Here is a 13,118-nt window from a genome sequence, read left to right as displayed (position 1 = left end):
CTTGCAGCTGTCAACCCCGAGAAAAGAAGCACGGTGGGCCGCTGGTTTGGGAGAGCACTGTAGGGAGCTCGTCTCCCTGGCTGCTCCGTCTTCACCTGCTCTCTTTACTGAAATTCAAAGCTGCCAGCAGATGGGGGGGGGTGTGGAAGCAGTGAGGGAAAAGTGGACCGAGTATGAACTGAGAGTCAAAGAGATCTTATTTGCTGTATAACCTTGGGCAGATTATCTAATTTCTCTGAGCCTCATTTCACTCATCTGCATAGAAGGGATAATAATGAATTTTTGGAAGGATTTAATGACAGACATGGTTAAATGTGTCTTAATAAATGCTCCCTTTCCTTCGTCAGACCATCCTGTCTCACACTGAAGTTTTGACTTGCATCACTGCGCTCTGCGATGCTTTGCTGTGGCGGTCAGAAACGCCTGTGTGAGTTTACCCAGCCCTCACTGCCGCATCCCCACAACACGTGTGCACTCTTGCAATTCCTCTGCTGTGCTTCTGTCTGTCTCTTTCTCTCTCACATACACACAGAGTCATATATACACACATACTAGTATTTTCGTTCTGATCAACTGTGGCACATCTGCCCCGTTCTTTATACAACTTAGTGGGTTTGGCAACCAGAAGTCTTTCTGAGTCTCGGGATAGCAGTCCCAACTAAGGGTGCTGGGACATTTCTGACTGTCTCTTGGCACCTTGCGTTCCCATGACCATCTGGCTATAATATCAAGGTTGCAATGAAAGCAATCGACAGTATTCTTTACCCCCTGCCTTTAGTCCAGCTGAAGGCCAAGTGTACCGGACTGCAATTGGGAAAAAAAAAAAAAATTACCGGATGTTCTGGTGGACTAGTGAGGAAGGGATAGCGAGCATCTTGAAGCAAACTCTTAGTTCTACAAAAACGTGAAAACCAAGCCACAAAAGAAAGTGTGGACTCACCAGGTTGGGACAATCTTTGAGCACTATTCATAGGCTTCCTTGCTTCTTTTTCTCATAAGGAGAATGGAGTCCAGAAGGGAGACTTTAATTTGCTGATTAAAAATGTTGAGTGAGGAGGCAAAAAGGAGAAGCCAGGCTGAGGGAGGGCTAAATATATTTTCAGAAGGAAAGGCGTGGTGACACCTGGAGAAGAACACACACAGGAGGGGAAGGCATCCAGAAAGGGTGTGAGAGAGGGGCTGAGCAGAAAGCTGGTGGTGCTGATGGCGCTGGGGTGACACGATAACCGTGGCTGGGAAAAGGGAAGGAAAGGGAGAGAATCACAGGAGTGTTCAGGAAGTTTTGCTGTGCAGTGTGCTGTGTGACCGTCTCATTTCCGTCTCTTATCACTACAGCCTGTATTTCTCATCAGTCCTTTGGGAACTGGAAGTGTGTGTGTGTGTGTGTGTGTGTGTGTGTGAGAGAGAGAGAGAGAGAGAGTGTGAACTGCCAAGATTAGACCTGAGGAGGCTGGATTGTAGGTGTGTTACTGGTACCTATTACCAGATCAGCAGAGCCCTAGCCTTTACTGACTTACCTGGCTGGACTCTAGAAGTGTGATGTCACACCTTACATTTGTAAGAAAAGGAGAGAAGCGCCCATTTTAAGGGCAGCAGAGAGTCCTCTGCCTGCAGCTCACAAAACTGTGCGCTATGTTATGATACTTTTGTTTAGCAGAATCCATTTAGGTTGGCAAGCAGAGGAGACAGAAGCAGCACTGCTTTGGCTTCTGGAGCGCCAAATCAGACCTGAGCCCACCCCGTGTCTTCGCGGCCAGGCAGGAGGCGGAATGGGAGACCTGTGCTTGAGACTCTAATTGCCATGAACCCACCTCCGTCCACTCCCGTGATATACATAGGCAGCTGTAACGCCCTGTCTGTCCAAATATTTTGCTTTCTCAGACTCTGTTCAAACCCCCCCTCCCGCATGAAGGATGTCTGGGAAACCCTTACCAAGCTTTTGCTTCTCTGAACAGCTAAAGAACGGATGCTCCTTGGCCTTTTTGTCTCCTGGGATCTGACACTCTCCTGGGTCCCTCTGTGTCCTAGATTCAGCCTAACTTCTCAGCCTCATGTCCAGTGTCTACACTGTTCGCGGGTGATCATTTTCCCTCAAAGTGCTGCTTTCCTAAAAGAGGAATTCTGCTTCTTTGTCTTTACATAGATTCTCTTGCTAGTTCATTTTGAATAATGAATAATGAATTAGTGTAGGAATAAGACACATTTGTCTAAAATAACCTCAAATAACATTAATTGTGCATGTTTATAGCAGTTTATAGAGGTCATGTGACAGAATTAGTAACAAATGAGGCAAAGACCTTTAGTAGAGATTCGGTGATTATTCATGGGGATGTGGCAATTGCACATTGGATGTCGCTGTAAATGAGTCTTTTAAAGATCACTCCAAAAGGCAGTACAGCAAATTCTGGGAAGTTGACATTGAAGATACAGTTTTTGCATCTCCCTAAACCTCCCATAAAAACAGAGCTAGGATACTAAAACCAAACACACTGACAATATCTACGTTTCAAAAGCCTAAGGTATCCTTCAAACCCCGAATTATAAGCGGATGTGGGCAATCCACTGGCACTCAGAGATCTGCATGGTATCAGAAACTGTGAGGCAAGATACAGGGGGGTGCAACAGACTCTCTGAGAGCTCAAAAAGCAGGACAAGAGCCAAGTCTCCACCAGACATTCAATAAAAAGCAGTCAGAAAGATTTGGGACAGCAGCTTTAACTGCTGGGCTTTTGGACACTCCTGTCCCCAGTGAGGGCTTCCCTGGGGGCTCAGGCGGTAAAGAATCTGCCTGCAATGCGGAAGACCCAGGTTTGATCCTGGGGTTGGGAAGATCCCCTGGAGAAGGGAATGGCAATCCACTCTAGCATTCTTGCCTGGAGAATTCTATGGACAGAGGAGCCTGGTAGGCTACAGTCCATGTGGTCTCAAAGAGTCGGACACAACTGAGTGACTAACACACAGGCACACGCAGTGAGGTGCAGTTATCCCTGGGGTAGCCTGTCAGAGTTCCAAAGAATCGCAAGAAGAGATAAGAAAGCCTTCTTCAGCAATCAGTGCAAAGAAATCGAGGAAAACAACAGAATGGGAAAGACTAGAGATCTCTTCAAGAAAATTAGAGATACCAGGGGAACATTTCATGCAAAGATGGGCTCGATAAAAGACAGAAGTGGTATGGACCTAACAGAAGCAGAAGATATTAAGAAGAGGTGGCAAGAATACACAGAAGAACTGTACAAAAAAGATCTTCACGACCAAGATAATCATGATGATGTGATCACTAATCTAGAGCCAGACATCTTGGAATGTGAAGTCAAGTGGGCCTTAGAAAGCATCACTACGAACAAAGCTAGTAGAGGTGATGGAATTCCAGTTGAGCTGTTTCAAGTCCTGAGGGATGATGCTGTGAAAGTGCTGCACTCAATATGCCAGCACATTTGGAAAACTCAGCAGTGGCCACAGGACTGGAAAAGGTCAGTTTTCATTCCAATTCCAAAGAAAGGCAATGCCAAAAATGCTCAAACTACCGCACAATTGCACTCATCTCACATGCTATTAAAGTAATGCTCAAAATTCTCCAAGCCAGGCTTCAGCAATACGTGAACTGTGAACTCCCTGATGTTCAAGCTGGTTTTAGGAAAGGCAGAGAAACCAGAGATCAAATTGCCAACATCTGCTGGATCATGGAAAAAGCAAGAGAGTTCCAGAAAAACATCTATTTCTGCTTTATTGACTATGCCAAAGCTTTTGACTGTGTGGATCACAATAAACTGTGGAAAATTCTGAAAGAGATGGGAATACCAGACCACCTACCTGTCTCTTGAGAAATCTGTATGCAGGTCAGGAAGCAACAGTTAGAACTGGACATGGAACAACAGACTGGTTCCAAATAGGAAAATGAGCACATCAAGGCTGTATATTGTCACCCTGCTTATTTAACTTCTATGCAGAGTATATCATGAGAAACGCTGGGCTGGAAGAAACACAAGCTGGAAGCAAGATTGCCGGGAGAAATATCAATAACCTCAGATATGCAGATGACACCACCCTTATGGCAGAAAGTGAAGAGGAGCTAAGAAGCCTCTGGATGAATGTGAAAGAGGAGAGCGAAAAGTTGGCTTAAAGCTCAACATTCAGAAAACGAAGATCATGGCATCCGGTCCCATCACTTCATGGGAAGTAGATGGGGAAACAGTGGAAACAGTGTCAGACTTTAATTTTGGGGGCTCCAAAATCACTGCAGATGGTGATTGCAGTCATGAAATTAAAAGACGTTTACTCGTTGGAAGAAAAGTTATGACCAACCTAGATAGCATATTCAAAAGCAGAGACATTACTTTGCTGACTAAGGTCCATCTAGTCAAGGCTATGGTTTTTCCTGTGGTCATGTATGGATGTGAGAGTTGGACTGTGAAGAAGGCTGAGCGCTGAAGAATTGATGCTTTTGAACTGTGGTGTTGGAGAAGACTCTTGAGAGTCGTTTGGACTGCAAGGAGATCCAACCAGTCCATTCTGAAGGAGATCAACCCTGGGATTTCTTTGGAAGGAATGATGCTAAAGCTGAAACTCCAGTACTTTGGCCACCTCATGCGAAGAGTTGACTCATTGGAAAAGACTCTGATGCTGGGAAGGATTGGGGGCAGGAGGAGAAAGGGACGACCGGGGATGAGATGGCTGGATGGCATCATGGACTTGATGGACATGAGTCTCAGTGAACTCCGGGAGATGGTGACGAACAGGGAGGCCTGGCGTGCTGCGATTCATGGGGTCGCAAAGAGTCGGACACGACTGAGCGACTGAACTGAACTGAGCCTGTCAGGGCTCACGTAGTCTGAATTCAGTGGTCTCTTACTGGTGTCCCAGATGGTAAAGAATCCGCCTGCAGTGTGGGAGACCTGGGTTCAATCCTGGGTGGGGAAGATCCCCTAGAGGAGGGCATGGCAACCCACTCTAACATTCTTGCCTAGAGAACCCCCATGGACAGAGGAGACTAGCAGGCTGCAACCCATGCAGTTGCAGAGTCGGACATGACGGAGTGGCCAAGCACAGCACCAGCACGGCAGCTTGGCTCTGCTCCAGGGCGGAATCTCACGTGGGTGGGAGACTGCTGGAAACCGAATCCAGGTTAGGCTGGCCAGAGACGATGCAGCAGAAGAGAGTGTTAGACAACAGCAGGAGAGAGCAATGACCTCAGACAACAGGTCACATCAGGAAGCAATCCATGAAGCTAGAACGTCTGTCACGATCCATTTACTCCTCCCCAAAGCTCAGGAAAACTAATTTCACATAACAGTTAGCAGCAGAAAGGGATCAAATCTGAGTTTACTACAAATTTACTGATAAAGAATAAGGAGATAAAGGAGGAAAATAGTATCTCCAATGACAATGAAAATACACCATAAAATATAGCTGCAACTGTAGCCTAAAATTTCAATGACATTAAATGACACTTGTTCCTTGGAAGAATAGCTATGTCAAACCTCAACACCGAATTAAAAAGCAGAGACATCACTTTGCCAACCAAGGTCTATGTAGCAAGAGCTGTGGTTTTTCCAGTAGTCACGTATGGATATGAGAGTTGGACCATAAAGAAGACTGAGAGCTGAAGAATTGATGCTTTTTAATTGTGATGGTGGAGAAGACTCTTGAGAATCTCTTGGTCTGCAAGGGGATCAAACCAGTCAATCCTAAAGGAAATCAACCCTGAAAATTCACTGGAAGGACTGCTGGAGAAGCTCCAGTACTTCGGCCACCTGATGAGAAGAGCTGACTCACTGGAAAAGACCTTGGTGCTGAGAAAGATTGAAAGTAAAAGGAGAAGGGGGTGACAGATGGTGCAATAGTTAGATAGCATCACTGACTATATGAACATGAATTTGAGCAAACTCCAGAAGACAGTGGAGGACAGAGGAGCTTGTCTACAGTCAGCCCATGGGTCAGACAGGACTTAGCAACTGAACGGTAATGAAAAATTTTTTTTTCAAAATATACTAAAATAAATGAAAATAATGATGGGGAAATGAAAAAAAATCAATCTTTAAAACAAAAACTAAGTAATGAATTTAATAGAACTCAGAATTAGAAGAAAAAATTCTCAAAGATAAAGATTAAACTGAAAAGAACTCAAGACTGAATAAAAACATCAGAAAACGTCATATTTTCTATCCTTGAGTATCTTAAATATGTCATTATATTGTCTCCGAATATAAAGTGTTGCTGTCAAGAAGTCAGATGACCATCACATTTTCTTGCCTTCTTAAGTAGCTTAGTCCTTTGGCCTGGCGCACAAAGTATTTTTTTAGAATGTTTTGGTGCTGGTCATTCTAGGTCATTTTGCTTGGGTACATGGTGTTCTGAATAAAGACTGAATAAAAACATCATGAAATAAAAGTGAAAAGAAGTAAAATTTAAACATCAAACCAAATGAGAAAAAAAAGATCAAAATGATTTTTGAGAGTTATTGACAGAAATAAAAGATAGGTAAAGAACAACATATATAATACAAATTCAGAAAGAACACCAAAGTAATGGAATAAAAAAAAAAAAAAAAGAACAGTTTAAAACAACTTTGCTAGATTAAAAAAAGTAAGATTTGACAGCACATACTGGAAAGGAACACCATGTACCCAAGCAAAATGCCCTAGAATGACCAGCACCGAAACATTTTAAAAAAGATTTTGTGTGCCCAGGCCAAAGGACTCACTTAAGAAGGCAAGAACATTTGATGGTCATCTGACTTCTTGACAGCAATACTTTATATCCGGAGAAAACAGAGTGACATATTTAAGATACTCAAGGAAAGAAAACATGAGTCATATATTATAAATCCAGCCAAACTTACATTCACGTATAAAGACTGCAGACAAACTGCTATCAACAAGCGAGAACTCAGAAAATATTGTTCCCAGGAGCCTGTACTGAGTTAAACTACAAGTGAGTGAAAATGACTGGAGAGACATTGACGTAAGGCCCGGTGGGGAGTGTTAAATATATATCTACCTGTAGAACTACATATAAATGATGTTATAAGGGAGAAAGCCCAGGCTACAACATCTATAGCACTGAAATTTTAGGAATAATGCTACTACGTTTTAAAAGGGGGAAAGCATGAAAAGGATGGATTCAGCTTATGATTACTTTAGAGTTATTAACTAGAAATAAAAGGATATTGCTCCAAATCAATTCCTGGGATAGAAGGTGGTAAAGAAAGGGTTCTAGCAAATTTCAGTATTCTTTACAGAAGCAAGCCAATAGGTGGATACTGGGGCTTCCCAGGTGGCTCAGTGGTGAAGAACCGGGCTGTCAGTACAGGAGACACAAGGGATCTGATCTCTTGGGTTCGAGCCCTGGGTCAGGAAGATCCCCTGGAGTAGGAAGCAGCAACCCACTCCAGCATTCTTGCCTGGAGAAGCCCATGGACAGAGGGGCCTGGTGGGCTACAGTCCACGGGGTCGCAAAGAGTTGGACATGACTGAGCACTCACATACACAAAGGTGGATGAAAGTGAAGGTGAAAGTCGTTCAGGCATCCGACTCTTGGCGACGCCATGGACTATACTGTCCATGGAATCCTCCAGGCCTGAATACTGGAGTGGGTAGCCTTTCCCTTCTCCAGGCGATCTTCCCAACCCAGGAATGGAACCAGGGTCTCCTGCATTGCAGGTGGATTCTTTCCCAAATGAGGTATCAGATGGATACTGGAAGTCTTATATAAAAGTGTTGATGTAAAGATAGAAATAAAGAAAAGAGACCACATTATGAAGGACCGTTTGCATAAAAAGTAGTTGTATATTTATAAATATAACATAAAACAATATGTCAGAGGACAAATATAAAAAAGCATATTAATAAATGCAATGAGCTTAATTCACCTGTTTAAAACAATCAGATTCTCTAACAAAAGAAGTTCTATATACTGCTATAAAAATTATATATATATGTATACACACACATATATAAACCCTTAAACTATAAGACATAGGTTAAAAATAAAAGGGTCAGAAAATATATACCAGCAAAGTGAAAATAAATCAGAGGATATTTTCTTTATCCCCAAAAGAAACCCATACCTGTTAGCAGCCAACTCCCATTTCTTTCAATACTCCTAGATCAGGCAACCACTACTCTACTTTCTATTCATAGATTTTCCTAACCTGTTTCGTATCAGTGGACTCATACAGTATGTCCTCTTCTGTGACTGCCTTTATACACTGAACATAATGTTGTCAAGACTCACTCATGTTATAGCATCTACCATCTTCCGTCCTTTTGATTGATAATTCTTTGCCTTGATGGTTGCTCAACTCTGTGAAACACACTAGAAACCACTGAATTCTAGAACTTTAAATGAGTAAGTTATTTGGTACGGAAACTGTATCTCAATAAATAAATAATAAAATAAATTAAGGTTCATAATATTCATATCAGAAAAGGCAGGATCAAGATAGTGTGACCAGGTGTGTCCCGTTTGTTTGGACTTTCTTTTTTTTTAAGCATTGAAAGTTTCACATCCTGGGAAGTCCCTGGGCAAACTGGGATGTTGGTCACTGTTAATTTATACCAATGATATTTAAAGGAGATAGAAAATATTTATAATGTTAAATTTTATAAAGTCCAATGAAGATAGAGTCATTATTTATATTCATGCATACAAAGCCACAGGCAAGATAGGAGATATAATAAAGGATAGACTCTCAGGGCAATAGCTAACATTCTTGGCTCAACTCAAGACAAGGAAGTGGACAAAATCTGATAGAATTCAGAAGGCCTAAATAGCACAATGAATAAAATAGATTTTTGAATCTCAGTAATTGAGAATACAGATTATCAAATGTGTATACTGAATTGACAACTCATTCACTTGTCCTTATTTTGGGATACACACACACACACAAACACACACACACACACACACACACACGCCCCTCAATAAAGGCCAAAGAATAGGAATAACAAACATTTATGAGGATATTTAATGAAAGAAGAAACTATAAAAAAATTGTAAAAAGTTTTCTCTGGTAGAGGAATATTTTTAACTGTTACTAAAAATATCTTGGGGAAAGTAAAAGGCAATTATAAAATTATTTTAAAATAATAATAATGAAAATATAGCATGTAAAATCTATGGAATAAAAAGAAATATCTGTCAGAGGAAAAAAGTCATATAAATATAAATAAAATGTAAAAGATGAAAACAAATGAATAAACTATCCAAATCAATAAAGCTAGGAAAAACTTGAACAAAGTAAACTGAAAGAAATTAGGAGGAAGGTAGGAGTTAATGGAATGCTTCTGCTGCTGCTGCTAAGTCACTTCAGTCGTGTCTGACTCTGTGCGACTCCATAGACGGCAGCCCACCAGGCTCCCCGTCCCTGGGATGCTCCAGGCAAGAACACTGGAGTGGATTGCCATTTCCTTCTCCAATGCATGAAAGTTAAAAGTGAAAGTGAAGTCACTCAGTCGTGTCCGACTCTTTGCGACTCTGTGAATCGCAGCACGCCAGGCCTCCCTGTCCATCACCATCTCCCGGAGTTCACTCAGACTCACATCCATTGAGTCCGTGATGCCATCCAGCCATCTCATGCTCGGTTGTCCCCTTCTTCTCCCAGAGTGTACCCAAACTCATGTCCATTGAATCGATTAGTATCCAACAAATTATGCTGCCACCCCTTACCATTCCACCTTTCAGAGTACTTTAATGTACATCATCTGTGTATGAATATCCCAAGTTTAGTCTCCTTTGAGACTCCTCACCCTTACAGTTAAAGGGACTCCTTAAATGCTCGCATTGAGACCTCTGGCTGTCAGAGCCTGGATTGACTTCACAGTTAGATCAGAGGATGTCATTTCTTTTGTAAGTGAAAGTTGCTTAGTCATGTCCAACTCTTTGCGACCCGGTGGACTATACGGTCAGAATTCTCCAGGTAAAGATCTAGTGATAGTCTTTCTTATTTTGAAAAATTTCACTAAAAGCATCCATTATACATATGCATTTACAGATGAATATCATGCTCATTCCTCTACATTTGTGTTTTTGTGCTTTTACTCTTTCAGTAAATATGTGAGTGTAATTCACTGGGCACCAGACACAGAGAGAAACAGTGGCCAGCACAGGAGACAGGAGGGATTTACTTACAGTCCTGAGCGGAACTCAGACTTGAGCACACAGTTCCAAGTTCCAGGAAGCCATGGGGGCACCTCAGTGAGACCGTACTCAAGTTTGGGAATTAAGGAAATTGGGGGAGACTCTTTTAAGAAAATGATGTAATAGACACATTTTGGAGGTCAAAGCGACGGTTCACCAGGAAGCCTTAAAGGGTATATGGGCAGCAAGGACTCTCTCTAGCAAGTAAGCAGGACGGATGTTATCATTGCCATTTGCAGATGAGGAAACTGGCTCAGAGAGGTGAGGTGACTTCCTCAAGATTGCGTTGGTTAAAGTGACCGAGTTTAACAGAAACCTCAAAGAATTTTTGCTTTATGAGAGCCTTTCGAGCAAACAGTGCTCCTCAAGATGAAATAGGATTTAATTACGGTTGCATTAGATATAGAAACCACCTCCTGGCTAACTCAGCCGGGGGCCTGATTATGATATCAATGGCAAGGCACCTGGGTGTAACACACCATCTGGGACTGAAGCTGGCGGGTGAGTCTATCAAATTTTTGATTGAAATCCTCTTTCCTTGCATTAGTTTCCACTATCTCTGTCCATTGGAAATTCAAGCCATTAGGAAAACCCAATTAAGTCTTCAGAAGCTAAAATATCCCTGCTCTGACCTCCAGGAGGCCACAGCTTCACAAAACATCGTCTGCCAGGGATCTTGTAAGTTAGCATGTTTACTCCACTTTGGTGGGCATCAGTCCGAGAAAGGCCTCCGTGTCGGAGTGCTAGCTCCTGGGTGAGAGAAACTCATGTTGAGAGTGCCCACAGAGAATAAGACAGGCTCATGGTTCAAACGTAATTGTACAGGAGCCATGTTCAAATGTCTTAAAAAAAAAAATACAGCAGGGGGGAAGAAAGGGCTCATTTGGTGGATCTCAGACGCAGAATGAGACCAATGGTTGGAGCTGCTGGGAAGTCAGTTTTGACTCTGTATCTGCAGACCCACTGGGCCTGCTACTGCCGTGTGGGACACGGGCACAGAGGGCTGTCTGTTTTGGGAAAGGTGTAGGAGAGAGTGGGCTAACAGCTTGCAGATACCTATGAAGGGGAGTTTCATGCTGGATAGAAAGGGAAGCTAGAAATCCTTTAAGAAAACATCCACCCTGGTAGTCGTCTTGTCTGTGGAGTGATTGGACGAAAGACAAAGGAGCTAATGTGCCTTCATCTGGTTTGTTCTCCCTCCAGATGACTTACTGTGCCCTTTACGCCCTGTGACTATCCCTGAACCCTTTCTAGGGCATGTCATAAATGCTGGTACTTCTGGAAATTGCCAGACTATTAGACACATTAAAATGTATATATCCTATATCACATCATCCTGAAATCTTTAAGAGTGCCAGTCTATGACACTCATATATGTGACAAAGTGTGATCTTGTGGGTTAAACAGATGCCGTCTGTGTTCCCAGGGGCTGTATGCTAACGAGACCTTATTCTTTTTCAAGATTTCAAAGCACAAGCTTTTATTTTTGTAATCAGATTCTGCTCTTTAAATTTTTGAAATTTATCTTTTTAAATTTTTATTGGCGTGTAGTTGATTTACAATGTTCTGTTTCTGCTATATAGCATGAATCAATTATATATATATTATATATATATATAATATATATATCGACTCTTTTTTAGATTCTGTTCCCATATAGATCATTACACAGTACTGAGTAGGGTTCCCTGTGATAAACACTAGGTTCTTATTAATTATCTGTTTCAGCAGCGTGTAAATGTCAATCGAAGTCTCCCAGTTTATCCCTCCTCCTTCTTCCCTGTTGGTAACCATAAGTTTTGTTTTTTACATCTGGGACTCTATTGCTGCTGCTGCTGCTAAGTCGCTTCAGTCGTGTCCGACTCTGTGCGACCCCATAGACGGCAGCCCACGAGGCTCCCCCGTCCGTGGGATTCTCCATGCAAGAACACTGGAGTGGGTTGCCATTTCCTTCTCCGATGCATGAAAGTGAAAAGTGAAAGTGAAGTCACTCGGTCGTGTCCGACTCCTAGCAACCCCATGGACTGCGGCCCACCAGGCTCCTCCATCCATGGGATTTTCCAGGCAAGAGTGCTGGAGTGGGGTGCCATTGCCTTCTTACTGTTTTGTACATAAGTTCATTTGTACCATTTTTTTTTAGATTCCACACATAAGTGATATCATATGGTATTTGTTTTTCACTGTGTGACTTCACTCAGTATGACAGTCTCTAGCTTCATCCATGTCACTACAAATGGCATTATTTCAGTATTTTATTTGGCTGAGTAATATTCCTTTGTATATACATACCACATCTTCTTTATCCATTCCTTTGTCAATGGACATTTAGGTTGTTTCCATGTCCTGGCTATTGTAAATAGTGCTGCAGTGAACACTGGGGTATATGTTTCTTTTCAAATTACGATTTTCTTCTGAGATATGTCTGGGAGTGGGATTGCTGGATCATATAGTAGCTCTGTGTTTACTTTTTTAAGGAACTACCATACTGTTCTCCATAGTGGCTCCACCAATTTACATTCCCACCAACAGTGCAAGAGGGTTCCCTTTTCTCTACACCCTCTTCAGCATTTATTGTTCGCAGATTTTTGTTGACAGGTGTGAAGTAATACTTCATTGGAGTTTCAGTTTGCATTTCTCTAAGAATTAGTCATGTTGAGCATCTTTTTGTGTGCATCTAACAGAGATCTTCAATGCCTTCATCCCCAAAGGGAGAAGCACAGACTTACGAATCAAAACAGCTCAATGATTTTAAAGAATATATGTGGGGAAAATATTAAATGAATAATCATGGCGAGTAGATGTTAGGTGTCAGGATACCTGGGTTTTAGCTCTAGAATTCCACCTCAGAAAATGTGTGATCATGTGAAAAGATCAGCTCTGCTGAAGAAAGAGAAGAGGACAGGCCGAGTGGCAAGAACAGTGCATGTTAGGAATGAGAACTTCTTCCCGTTTGGATGGAGAAAAAGGAATGTCATGGG

Source organism: Oryx dammah, unplaced genomic scaffold, assembly GCF_014754425.2.
Source record: "Oryx dammah isolate SB20612 unplaced genomic scaffold, SCBI_Odam_1.1 HiC_scaffold_1, whole genome shotgun sequence".
NCBI lineage: Eukaryota > Metazoa > Chordata > Mammalia > Artiodactyla > Bovidae > Oryx > Oryx dammah.
This window is presented reverse-complemented; position numbering follows the sequence as displayed.